This window comes from Podarcis vaucheri, assembly GCF_965113315.1.
Source record: "Podarcis vaucheri genome assembly, chromosome: 12".
NCBI classification, from domain to species: domain Eukaryota; kingdom Metazoa; phylum Chordata; class Lepidosauria; order Squamata; family Lacertidae; genus Podarcis; species Podarcis vaucheri.
The window spans coordinates 24,846,427-24,859,777 of record NC_138750.1 but is presented as its reverse complement, the minus strand read 5'-3'; positions in this window follow the sequence as shown (position 1 = coordinate 24,859,777).

The window sequence follows — 13,351 nt, the reverse complement described above, 5'->3', positions numbered from 1 at the left end:
TCTGGTTATGAGACTCTGTAAGTTAGTAATCCTTTCCCTCACAGAGGCCCCCATCTGTACCATACATTGAAAGTAGCATCACACCACTTTTAAAAAGTCATGGTTTCCCCCAGAGGATTATGGGAACTGTAATTTGTTAAGGATGCTGAGAGTTGTTTAGGACAGTTGTGGCCCCCGCACAGCTACAATTTTCAAAGTTCCATCGGATGAAGGATGAACCACTCTGTAAATGGCAGCTCTCTGAGGGACATAGGAGATAACCTAGCAACTCTTAGCACCCTTAACAAACTACTGTTCCCAGAATTCTTTGGGAAAAACCGCGACTTTCAAAAGTGGTATGACACTGCTTTCAATGTGTAGTGCAGACGAGGCTGTTTAAATGAATCCCCAAGAGACAGATCTCTGGAGTGAAAACAGTACAACTACAGGAGAGGTACCTAGGATTAAATGAAATAACATGCACTAGCAGTACCACAAAGCCGTTCTCTTATATGTTGCATGGCTCATTTAAGTTCACCTTTGTGTATACTCTAGGTTGTATGCTGGCTTGCCATGCCAGGAGCTGCCTGAGTCAGCTCTGAGACGCTGTGCTTTTAGTTTCAGTTCTGCATTACAAGCAGCAGTTTCCTGCAAATGTTCTTTCCCCCTCCATAAACTGTTTTGCACTAAAGTTGTATTGGTTATGCATCCGCTATGTGGCCTCCTCTTTACGTCACTTGAGCACAATTGAAGGCTTTTGTGGGGGCATGCTAACCAGTGGCAGCTGGTAACATTTTTAACCTGGATGCTTTCATCACAGTAGGACTTGTACAGCACTTATTTAGGGAAATGTGTCATTGTGCATGTGCAGAGTGCCATTGTGTCCTCACTAAAAAAAAACCAACCCAATTATTTTCTGCACATCTATGAAGAGAATAAGAACATCCTTACAGAAGGGTCCAAGTATACCTCTTGTTTAAAAATTAAGCCTTATTACCTGACATTTGTTGTGGAATTTGTGCATTGATTATACCTAGACATCAACTGACAAAAAAACTAAACAATCACAAACTTTTAATATGTGAGGAAGTTGCTTCCAGTTTCATGCAGCTGCTCTCCAGGTTTTGGGGAACTAAAAGCCCAATCATCCCAGAATTTTAGCCATGCTGGCAGCAACTAATTGGTGTTGTGGCTCAATGTGGAGGGCACCATGTTGGTTACTCTTGGAGAAGACAATACAAGCCTATGTGGACCAATGCCTTATACACAGTATAAGGAGTTTTGTTTGTCCATGCATTTGCATTACATGGAACGCTCTGCCAGGTTGAATTTCTGCCCCTGGTTCGGCACTGTCCTTTGAAAAACTGCATTTGCCAGAACTGCTTTATTGATTGTTCTGTGTGTGCTCATTATTCATTTGCTAATATCTGCACAATTAACCTGGATGAATGGGATTGGATATGAAATCACAAACATAGCAAAGGCCTTATTATAAGTTGTGTACAAAGTATTATTACTTCATGGTTCAAGGAGAAAAGAGTGGCTGAGCAGAGTTTCTACACAGAAGCTTACACATCTTGTAAGATTTTAAGAGGTACAAGAAACTGGGAGGGAGGAACTTTGTGGAGAAATGGAACTTATTTGTAGAACATTGGAACACTTAATCCCAGGAGAACTTTACAATTTTTAAATTAAGGTACTTTATTAGGAATTCTAGAGGGGTGCAGTTTGGGTTGATTATTGCACTTTTTGACTATGGTTTATGAAGTATGGTGTATCATTTAAAAGTTGGAAAATCAAATAAACAAAAAAAAAATGCAACCTTTTAAGGTAACAGCAGAAAGGCTATTGAAGGCTTGGTATTAATGGCAAATATTGCTTCTATAGTACATCTGGATATTCTAGTATTTGTCTTCCTCCCAAGTGCACAGCAACTTCATTTGTTCAAAACAAATAATAAATTCAGTTGTAGGGACTCCAAAACATGCATTTTCTATCTATTAATAGTACACTTCCTTTCTGTTGGCACAGGAAATTACTCAGAGACAAGTACACCGATAACTGTGATAAACAAACTAGTGTAGCACTTTTTTTTCTATTCTCAGCAGTCTTTCAGATCACAACATAATTCTAAGTTAAAGAAAAGGGAGGAAAAGTAAAAAGAAGAGGATTCAATGGCTAAATGAGTCACTTGTTTGATTCTCAGTGACTCTATTAATGAGCTAAAAAGGTCTGCATATAATTTATTAAAATCGATGGAATTCAGGGGAAAATAATGCGATTTTGAGCCATAGTTAAGTGATTAAGACTGCAATGTTTTGCATGCTTACTTGGGGAGAAAATCCCATTGCTTTTCAGTAAACATGCATATTATTGCACTACACAGAGCACAGTTTATCCAGAATATGTGTAAATCATAATAATTTCTGGAGATACAATAATGCATTTCCCAAAAGACCTAAAAGTCAGCAAAATATAAGCCAACACTGTTAGTTAATCCCATTTATCCTGTTTCTTTGAATCTCTGATTCTTATGCCATATATAAAAATGGATTACACAATCTTATTCCATATTCAGAAGCATATTCAGGAAGTTTTGCTGGTGATCCCATCACAGAGTGAAGTTTGCAGGCGAGGGCTGCCAAGGTTTGCAGTGCAGGGCTTTCTCTGTGGTGGCCCCACAGCTCTGGAATAGCCTCCTCTCTGAGATGTGTTATGCCAATGCATCATTTTAAATCAAATAATAAATAAAGATGCACTGCTTTGCACAGGCTTTTGGATAAGGACGAAGTGCACAGTGATATTTTATTTTCACTTCTGACACCTGTTTTATTTCAAGTTGTTTGAGTCATTTCATTTTAAATTGTTATTGTTAATTGTTATTTTAGTGTTATTGTGTGTTGCTCTGGGACCCTTGAGTGAAGCGTGGGTTACAAATGCCTCAAATAAATAATGATAAATGATAAACTAGAAGCAAGAATCTTCAGTTTTGTGGTATTGTTGCTTGAGATGTCTTTACCCGACACTCAGTTTCTGTACTGTAAGTCTGTCCACTAGTCTTGTAACCCTTTCCTAGGAGTAAGCCCCATTAAACCCAATGGGATTTATTTCTGAGTAGATGTGTATAGAATTCCATGGTAAATCGCTGAAAGTTTGCTTGTTTAAAATATTTATACTGCACCTTTTCACCTACTAGTAAGGTGCTCAAGATGGTGAGTCTCAACAAAGATTAAAGATGATGAATGCTGATGAATTTTGCACACATACAGATACAAAACACACACACAGAAATTTAGCCTGCTGTGAAATCTGAAGTGGTCCTTCTGCATTCCACCAATTATTGGGTGCTAATAGGTAGATGCACTAGATGTAACTGAAAACACAGACAAGTTGTTAACATGTTGCTTGTTTTAAAATGCCTCAACTGAGAGATCAGATACTAATATTTTAATACTGAAATGAACTATTAAATATATATAGCTCTGTGCAGACAGCTCCAGAATTTTGACAGTTAAAATATTCCATTAAAACAGGTTGAATTTTGAAAATTGTAATAAAAGGCATGCAGGCAATATCTGCCTGAATTTCTTTGAATGTAAAGGGGGAAATGTTGTGCTGCTACTTCTAGATTGTTTTTTCATTATCTATATTGTGTTGTTGCTTTTTGTTCTTATTTTAACGGAGAAGGTTGTTCTGTGTAAGATTCAACCTTGATGCTGGTAGAAAAAGCCCAAGAGAGCTTTTCTTTAATGTTACAAAAATAAATTAAAAATAGAAGTAGTATCGCTAATGAAACCTCAGTGATGTCATTTCTGATCAGACTGCAATTGTAGTTGCTGATGCTGTGATAATGGAGCTTACTTTTTAAAAACTCTTTTCCTGAATTTTCAAGGTTAAAGAGTAGAAGAAACTATAATTGGAGATTTGTATATCTGTATATATATATATATCCTAATTGGCACATAAAATAATAAAAATAACAAAAATGAACCTTGGTTACTGTCAGGGATGTTTGAGGATTTCATTCAGTCTGGATTTTTCTTAGTGAATTGGCCCAATTTTCACCTCAGTTTTAACACTTCTCTAAATGTTGTGGCAGTTTTTGGCTCAATAAAACTTACCAAACTGTGTAAAATATGCATCCTTTAGATTAAAATGCTTGCCAAAATGTATATTTTAGGATAAAATGTATACAAAAAGGCATATTTGAGAGTTAAGCACATATGTTGTGTAAAACTTTACCTCAGTTGGTAGAGCATGAGATTCTTTAATCTCTGGGTCGTGGGTTCGAGCCCCAAGTTGGGCAAAAAATTGCATGGGGTTGGACTAGGTGACCCTGGTGTTCCCTCCCAGCTCTACAATTCTATGATTCTACTTTGAATAATAATGTGAATTTTCCTTTCCCTTTTCCCTTGCATATTGATACAAAAACAGAATGGCACAGACTTAGGAACGAACACAAGTGAAAATTGGCACAGGCAGGAAATAAGACTATTCCTGGCTAGTTCATGTTCTGTGTTTGAAATTCTAAGTATTATTTGAAAGCAAATTCTCCCCAAAGGGTAAATACCCCTTCATGTACACAAATCCATGGCTGTTCGATTTGCAGAAATACATTTAATACTAAATATTAGAAGTTCCATTTCTATGTAAGCACCATGTTACGTCCAGCTTCTCCCAGTAACTGTAGCGCTGCTGTTGGAATTGGGAAAGCTGGATCTAGAAGCAGTGAATTCAATAGGACTTACTTCTGAGTAGGCATAGTGTGGTTTTCAGCCACAGACAGCTTTGTGGTTCACCATTAGCCACTTCATTACCTATGTCCTTAAGGTGTTTCAAGGCTCTTTGCTGTTGCTACTGCATAAGACTAGCCAGGCTATCCCTCTGGAAATTAAATAAAAAAAATCATTCCACTAGCACCTTAGAGACCAACTAAGTTAGTTTGAAATTAATTAACTTTGGAAGAGAACGTATAGGGAAGGTGATTTATTTGTGAATATATGGACCGCTGCAATAGCTCAGTCAGTAGAGCATGAGACTATTAATCTCAGGGTTGTGGGTGCAAGCCCCATGTTGGGCAAAATATTCCTGCGTTGCAGGGGGTTGGACTAGATGACCCTTCCAACTCTACAATATGGAGAGGTAATGAATCTGTTGATGGCTGAGATATACATGCTATGTAAAAAAATACGTTAAAGCATGTGTGTCTTTCTGCATCAGCACACCATGAAAAGGGGAAACTGACTTGTCCACACTGAAGCAGAGTAGAAAGTGGCATGTGAAAGTACAAATGACTATTGGAACAGATTGAGTCACGTTTGTACATCTGTATATATGGTATCGAGGTCTTACGCTGTTCCCGTTTGTCTTGTTGAAACTTGTGTAGCAGAGCTTCCCAAGTAATCGTACTCCATCTGATGGAAGGGGTAATGTTGTTAATTTTTTTGGGAGAGGCAGGACAGGGAGAACTCTGGGACGAAGCAGGGAGTACTTTTGCCATATGTGTACATTGAGCCGCTGTATGCTGGCTTTTCAAAAGCATCAGATTTTCAAGTCTGCTATTTCTGAGGCTTTCTCACGGACCCAACAGAGAAATAGTTGGTGTGCCTAGACACCCGATCCTAAACACTTTAAAAATGTTTTCCAGATTTTGTTTCAGAAGTGTTTTATTTTGTCCCTTCTTGCCCCCTGTGAATTTTAAAATAAAAAATGTAAATGAAACATCAGACACAATCTTTTATTGACCATTGTTTCCTGTGCCTTGATAAGGAATTGCTTCAATTAAAAAACAACAACAAATCAGGCAAATAACATATAACATTTTGTAACCACCATCTTGATTCTTAAACTGATTGCTTAGAGCTGCTTCATTTTTGTGTGAAAATATTAGGTGAAATGATAATTCTGTCATTTTAATTTCTCATCGGGAACTCACCTGCATGCTTGGAAAACATATAAATGAATACTTTATTGCCAAAATCACCCTTTTGGAAGCATTGCCGACGAAATCTTTCTTCACAAAACAATTCACTCTGAGTGTTGCTCGTTATTTACATAACATCTGTCTTTCCTATTATAGAACAGATTAACAATTAAGCTTTTTCTGGTGTTTTTTTTTTAAAAGACAACACACCAGAACACACACAAAATGTGCAATTAAAACCTCAGTGGTTCGCCTTGGGTGCTACATGTATGTCAGATGGAAGACTACTCTCAGTGCTACTGGGGAAGTTTGCTCTATGGCTGCTTGTTGTTCCTGAGAATACCATATTATTCCAATTACAGAATTATTCCCTAGAGGGGATAAAAAAAAAACCCTTCCCATTTTTGACACATGCAAAGTTATTTTCTTTTTTTCTGTTTAAAAAATGTATTAAGCTCTATAGCAGAAGGACTTCTTTAAATTAGTGTTTTGTTTTGGCAGCGGTTGCTGATGTGTACATGTAATACAGTTTTAATCAAATCCCAAACGCTGAAGACCTTTCAGCTGTATCTTAGGAAGCAGCGTGCAATGCTTATTCCACTTGAAGTGGCCACTGGGGAGGTACAATTAGCTGTTCCCATGGAGAAGTTTGTTATAGTAATAAATAATAAGTAGTGTAGGTAGAGATGGAATCAATTAAAGATATTTTTGACGACCCCTAATGGTTTATGGGAATGCTAAATAATTGACAACAACAAGTTTTTGACTACGAGTTCCATGGCGAGTTCCGTATGCATGTTTCATTGTAACTAAACTTGCAGCTGTGGAGCTAAGAGGGCCAAAATGATGGCAGTGTCATAAAGGTCAACCTCTTTTGTTAATGTATCGCTACCCACAGGGGTGGTGTTAGAAAACAAATCAATTCCTGCACCGGCTCTCCTGTCCAAAAGACATTTTGCAAAAGGGGGTGAAAATATAGATAAATGCCCTCAATATTTGGACCAAGTTGAAATCACCAGTCTGGTATTCTTCCGAAAACAATTGCTGAACTGTATTAGAAAAACATAGCTCTGGCTAAGTATGCTATTACCTAGCATGGGACATTACAATAGACCCCAGTGACGTAGCGTGGGTTGCCAGTGCCCGGGGCCACATGGAGGCTGGTGGGTGGGAGGGAAACAGATAGAGTATGCATGCACATTCAACTGCCAAGCGGCATCCATGTCACCCAGGAAAACACAGCCGTTGTGACTGAAGCGTGCAGCTGTATTGAGGCAGCGCCGGGTGTTGAAATTTTGCACCCCTAACAATTCTGAGCCCAGGGCAAACGTCCCTGTGCCCCCCCTTCACTATGCCACTGATGGACCCTGTCACCATGACTCCGCAATTTTGTACGCTTGCAGGAACAGTGCCCATCATGCACCCCCGTTTATTTTGATGGAAGCAGCAACCTGAGAAAGAGCTCAGTCTGCATGTGGGAGCACATGTATGAACGTAGTTCAAGGTAGTTGTGCTGAGTTTGGGGTCGTTTGAATGAATGTAGCTCTATTCCCCACACTCCCAGCGTAATGTGCTTTACGAATATCTAGAAGGAGCTGAAAGGTGCACTTTGAAGGTATGGGACAAAATCATTTACATGAGCAGTGCAAAATGAATTCTGGCCACAATGGAACCAACTCTATTAACAAATACACATTGCTACTTAGTTGTAGTCAATCACAACTCTATTAATGTGGCATGTGTGTTAAAAGGAAAAACGTGTCCCACTTGCCACACAGAGGATGCCACCCTCATGGTGTCTGGTGATGTTTGCTAGTGATGCATACAAGGCTACAAAACAGGCTCTTTGAGGAATGATTTTCTGAATGATTGGGCTAGCGCAGGCATGGTCAAACTTGGCCCTCCAGAAGTTTTGGGACTACAATTCCCATCATCCCTGACCACTGGTCCTGTTAGCTAGGGATGATGGGAATTGTAGTCCCAAAACATCTGGAGGGCCAAGTTTGGCCATGCCTGGGCTAGCGTGTCAACTACCTTGAAATATATGCATACTATGAATTCAGCAATGAATTCATAGTATGGCTTAGCAACCAAGGAATAAAAACTAAGAGGTGCACACAGGAGTCGATAAATCTCTCTTGCAGTTCCTTTGGTGGGTTTTTTTTTGCACGGGGGTGGGTGCCAATAGTGTACAGAACATACACGCTGTCTATTGCTGCATTTTGAAAAATGTAAAGCCTGAATTCAGAATGTTTTGTTTGGCCCTGTGGGTTTTTAAAATAAACGGTCACCATCATGTTTCCATTAATAGCCTACAAGAATTCCTAGAAAGTAGATGGAGAGCATGCAGTGTGTCTTTTAATGTTATTTGCAGGGTCACTGATCAATGAGCAAAGTAGAAGATTTACCTAAGAGAGTATAATGACGTCATCAGATGTGCCTGGATTAATAATATGTGTTCTGAAAGTTGTGATGGGCACCTTACGTCTGTTTACCTGATGGACCAACATATCCACTGGCTAAAAGCATTTTTAATAATCGTAAATTATTTATTAGAATTAGAGCTTTTGTACATTTGTAGCAGCAAATGGCACAACTGCTGTATCCTAATAAAAGTGGTCCTTTTAGTATTGAAATGCGGACATTGCTACAGATAAAACCTGGAAACTTCAGCAGAGCGAACAGTCTGCTTGCAAGGGGGCAGCCTAGTTAGTTAATCCTTTCATTTCCTATATGTAGACAAAGCTACAAAATGGATAAACTCTCCTGAGAAGCCTGCTTTAAGAGAGACCCTTGTGTAGACGACACTGAGGTAAATGGACCACGAATCTGGCTCGGTGTAAACAGCTTTCTAGGCTCCTAAAAGTGACAAGTGTGAGGAAATGGATTTGCCTCGTGATTTCCTGCTGGGCGTTTGTGTGGATTGAATCCAGATGGAGGAAGAATGTGAATGGGCAGTGGGGATAGAAGCAAGGAGGAGGTAGCCCCACTCAGGGAATGGGCACCCTGAAGGTAACTTGATGTCAGGGATTGGACTGAAGAGGAAGGCTGGGAATTGCCTCCTCCTTCCCCTCTGCTTCCTTCAGAGGAGGAGGGGGAAGGGGAAGAATTGCCCCTCCCCCCATTCTCCAGTAGCTGCAAGAGGAGAAGGAGATAAGATTGAATTACAACAGGACAGTGAACTGCCAAGTTATGAGGAATTGGGAGAAGGAGGGGGAGCTGGAGAACTGATAGCAGACTCATCCTTGGAGAGCCTGAGAATTCCCCCCTCTCCACGGACTCGCCGGTCACTTAGAATTCAACAGCAAAGAGTGCAACAACGTTTGACTCCTGAGACCTCCCATAGGGACGCAGGGTGTTGCTGGGGAAGGAAAGGGAGGGGCTCAATCCTATGTACACTTACCTGTGAGAAAGTCACATTTTGGGAAAGGGGAGAAAATCAAGTTTGGTTAGGATTTTTAATTCAAACCTACCTAATTTGCAATTTCCGAAACAACATGTGACCCGAAATGCAGCCATATATGCTACTTTTCAGAATTTTGTGATAGAGTTTCGAGAGCCAGTGTGGTGTAGTGGTTAAGAGCGGTAGTCTCGTAATCTGGGGAACCGGGTTCGCGTCTCCGCTCCTCCACATGCAGCTGCTGGGTGACCTTGGGCCAGTCACACTTCTTTGAAGTCTCTCAGCCCCACTCACCTCACAGAGTGTTTGTTGTGGGGGAGGAAGGGAAAGGAGAATGTTAGCGGCTTTGAGACTCCTGAAGGGGAGTGAAAGGCGGGATATCAAATCCAAACTCCTCCTCCTCCTCCTCCTCCTCCTCCTCCTCTTCTTCTTCTTCTTCTTCTTCTTCTTCTTCTTCTTCTTCTTCTTACCACATAATGTGCACACAAATGTGTATATTAGGAAGGAGGTTGCATAAAATGCACACGTTAATGAAAATAGCATGCAAAGGCATTACAAAGGGGGAAATTGCTGTTAAAAATATGAATATCAGGCAAATCACATTCAAGGATACATAGATAAGGATGAATTTGGACTGGTGAATTTTCATAAGGATTAAAAAAATCATGGACAAGTTCAGAAATGTACAGAATTGAATCTAAGAAATAGGAAATTTAGGGAAACTGACATGTCAGATTTATCCATCCTTGGTCTCACTGAAATCAATTGGACTTATGTCTGAGTAGAAATGTATAAGCTTGTGCTGTAAGGCAATAAAGAATATCCAGAATCACTGGCATGAATATGGTCTTTGCAAGAAACTATGGAAATGCAAATGATACAAAGGAAGCCCTTATGCGATTCATATTGACATTTGGGAGCAACCTGTGGCCTCATCCATTTAGGACTCATTTGAATGAATTTATTATTTCGGTCACAGACCAGTTCCAACCCACATACAATATCAAGGAAGTCATAAAGCACGATAGGGATACATTTGAATTTGCAATTAGGTATAACAGGAACAATACAGATATATCAACAGTTAAAAATATATATAAATTAAAACTTAGTCACTAACATATAACCTAAAATTATCATTTAAAACATTAATCATTATGATAGCACAGCGTGTTCCCTAAGTTTTATGGCAATTGCACAGAATTTGGCTACCCTTAACTCATTTGGAAACGTGATCTCACTTGCCAATAACACCTTTTGAGTTATTATTGACTGTGAGGTGCCCCCCAAGGCAGCTGCTGTATCGAATTATTTGTTAGGTTTTGTTGAAGCTGCTCACCTCTAAACTTTGTGCATGAAAAGGCCTAGGCATCTGACAAAAGGAAGTTGAAAAAGAATAATAATTAAAAAAGAAACAACACCTCTCAAATGAGTAATGGAATTATAACTAAAAACAGCCATTGCAGTTTGAGACACCTGGAAGAATAAAAATGGAGTTGAACCTGGCTTACCAGTTTGACCTGTTAGACAGACAAAAACTAGTAAAAGCTCAAGAGTCAAACTTCACCTGTACATGGAGCCTCACCTTCAAAGAGGTATACTGTGTCTCCATCTGCTGGTCAGCAGCATAGGCCTCTGGTGAATGAAGGACTTGGGAATGCAAGCTTAAAGTGGCATGAATTTTTCATCAAGTCCTTCGCTATCTGTAACAACCCATCTGAAGACATTGTCACCAAAAGCACCTTCTAGAGAAATGCAGTTCCCAGAGGGAAAGGACCAAGACTTTACAGTGCAGAACACACACAAAGCTTTTATGAGTCACCTTTAAAGAATGGTTCATAAGCCTCAGTGTAGTATATTTTCTAAAAAGAAAGAAAAATGAAGCAAGCATAGGGAGACGGGCAGCAGCCAGTCTGAAGAATCAGGTTAGAGACACTGTGTTCACCTGCAGAACACATGCATTGCATGGAAAAGGTACTATTAGTTTTTTCATTTTTTTAATTCTCTGGTGCATTTTTATGGGAGCAAAGTACACAAAGTCTTTACAGTTTTTAACATCTGCTATAAATGCTTATTTAGCAACAACGACCGCCAAATTATTAGGGCCATTTGGACACTTTTAATGAAGGCAAGTACGGTGGTACCTCGTTTACAAACTTAATCCTTTCTGGAAGTCTGTTCTTAAACTGAAACTGTTCTTAAACCGAGGCGCGCTTTCCCTAATAAGGCCTCCCGCTGCCGGTGCCCTTCCACTGTTCGGATTCTGTTCTTATGTAGCATCCTGCTTGTGGTTAACACTTAGCTGGAATGAAATATTCAACGCAGCAACAGAGAAATTTAAAAAATAATTTATTTGTCAGACAAATAAATAAGAGGCACAGTGGTATATAGTTACCAAGCTCTGGCCTGGCCTCCTGCCATTATGGCCAGCACTTATATTCCCTTAATCCAGCCCCCCTTTGCTCCTCCTGTGGCTGCCTCTGTTCAATCAGCCTGGTTGGATTTCCTATTGGCTGATTGCTATAATTAATTCTAAAAGATACACCCATATCCTCCTGTCCTTATATGGAACACAAAGAGCTATATATTGTTACATCTATAAATGACAAATAAGTAGTAATATATCTTACATGTGTCTCAACAAGGAATCTTAATTACCAGCTCACCTCTTGCCTTCCTTGCCCTCCAAAACAGATGGTTAATAATTTTAAAATTTTATCTTGAACAGATGTCAGAGACCTTGGGTTCATATTCTCATGCATCATCAATGAAATATCTCCTTTTGGAGGTCTTCAAACAAAGGTCCGACAACCATTTGTCATGCGGGCTCGTTTTGGCGTCTCTTGTCTGACAAGGGGGGCTAAATACAACTATATGAAATCTAGCATTTCTCAAATCCTTTGCATAATTACATTTAAGACAATATATTTAATACATAACATAGATAGCTTTTTAGAAGGATAAACTTCCTCAAAGTAAAAAGGAAGAAACAGTTTACAGCCTCAAAATAAAATAGGAGAAAAAGCCTCTTCCCCTTTTTACACTCCCCCCCCCCTTCTCTAGCCAGCCATGTGCTCTTGGCCTTTTGTCCTGTGGCTCAAGTTTAACGGTTTTATTATGTTTGGTCTCTGCCCTTTTTATAACATGTAGGGTCAGTGTCCCAGCTTTTACGACTTTGAGAATTGTTTTCTGCTATAAATCAAAGGGGGGCCCCTTTGTCGGGAAAGAATACACTGTCAGTGTTTTCTTAAGCAGTTGGTCTGCCTGGCATGAATACTTTTGAAAATCTAAGCCCATTTAATTTAGGAACCTGATCAAGATATAAGCCAATATATGCCTTGATTAAAAATGCAGTCTATATTCAGATGCCACATTCCCCCCTTTCAAGCTCAAGGACCTTGCCACCAAGAGTCCTTGATAGCTTGAACTTCATCATATTCCTGAGTTAAAGCTCTGTATAGGGCTATGATATGAGGTAGAGTTTCATTCGAAATCATCTTGCTAATTGTACTTCTAAAACATGAAATGATACTTGGCATCATACATAAAACCATCACTACTACTGTCAAGAAAAACAAGCAAGACAATAGTATCCCTTTTAGGTAACCAATTGGTGAGCCATCCCATATCCCATCCTTCCCATGTTTGTACTGGGACATGTGCTATACTTTCCATCTTTGTGGCCAACACACGGATTGCCTCACCATTATCTGAAATGTTAAAGCAACAGGCATTCCCTGTCAAGTTCAAGACTCCACATAGGGCTCCCTGCTTGGCAAGTACATAATCCATTCCCATTTACAGCTGCAAAATGACGGCTCTACTTTCATCCAGCTGTTATGCAATAAGTCCCACTACTGCTTGCAATCGAATTATTCTGTTTAGATTATAAATAGGATCCCGTGCCCCTCGTATGGGCTCACCAGGATTCCAGGAGGCAGGATCATAATAGGCTATAATGCGCTCTGGTGGCCAATCATCAGTACCGCTCCAACTTTGGGTACTTCCTCCTGCTATATGAGAAATATCAGCGTTTCTTCGTGTTCGCT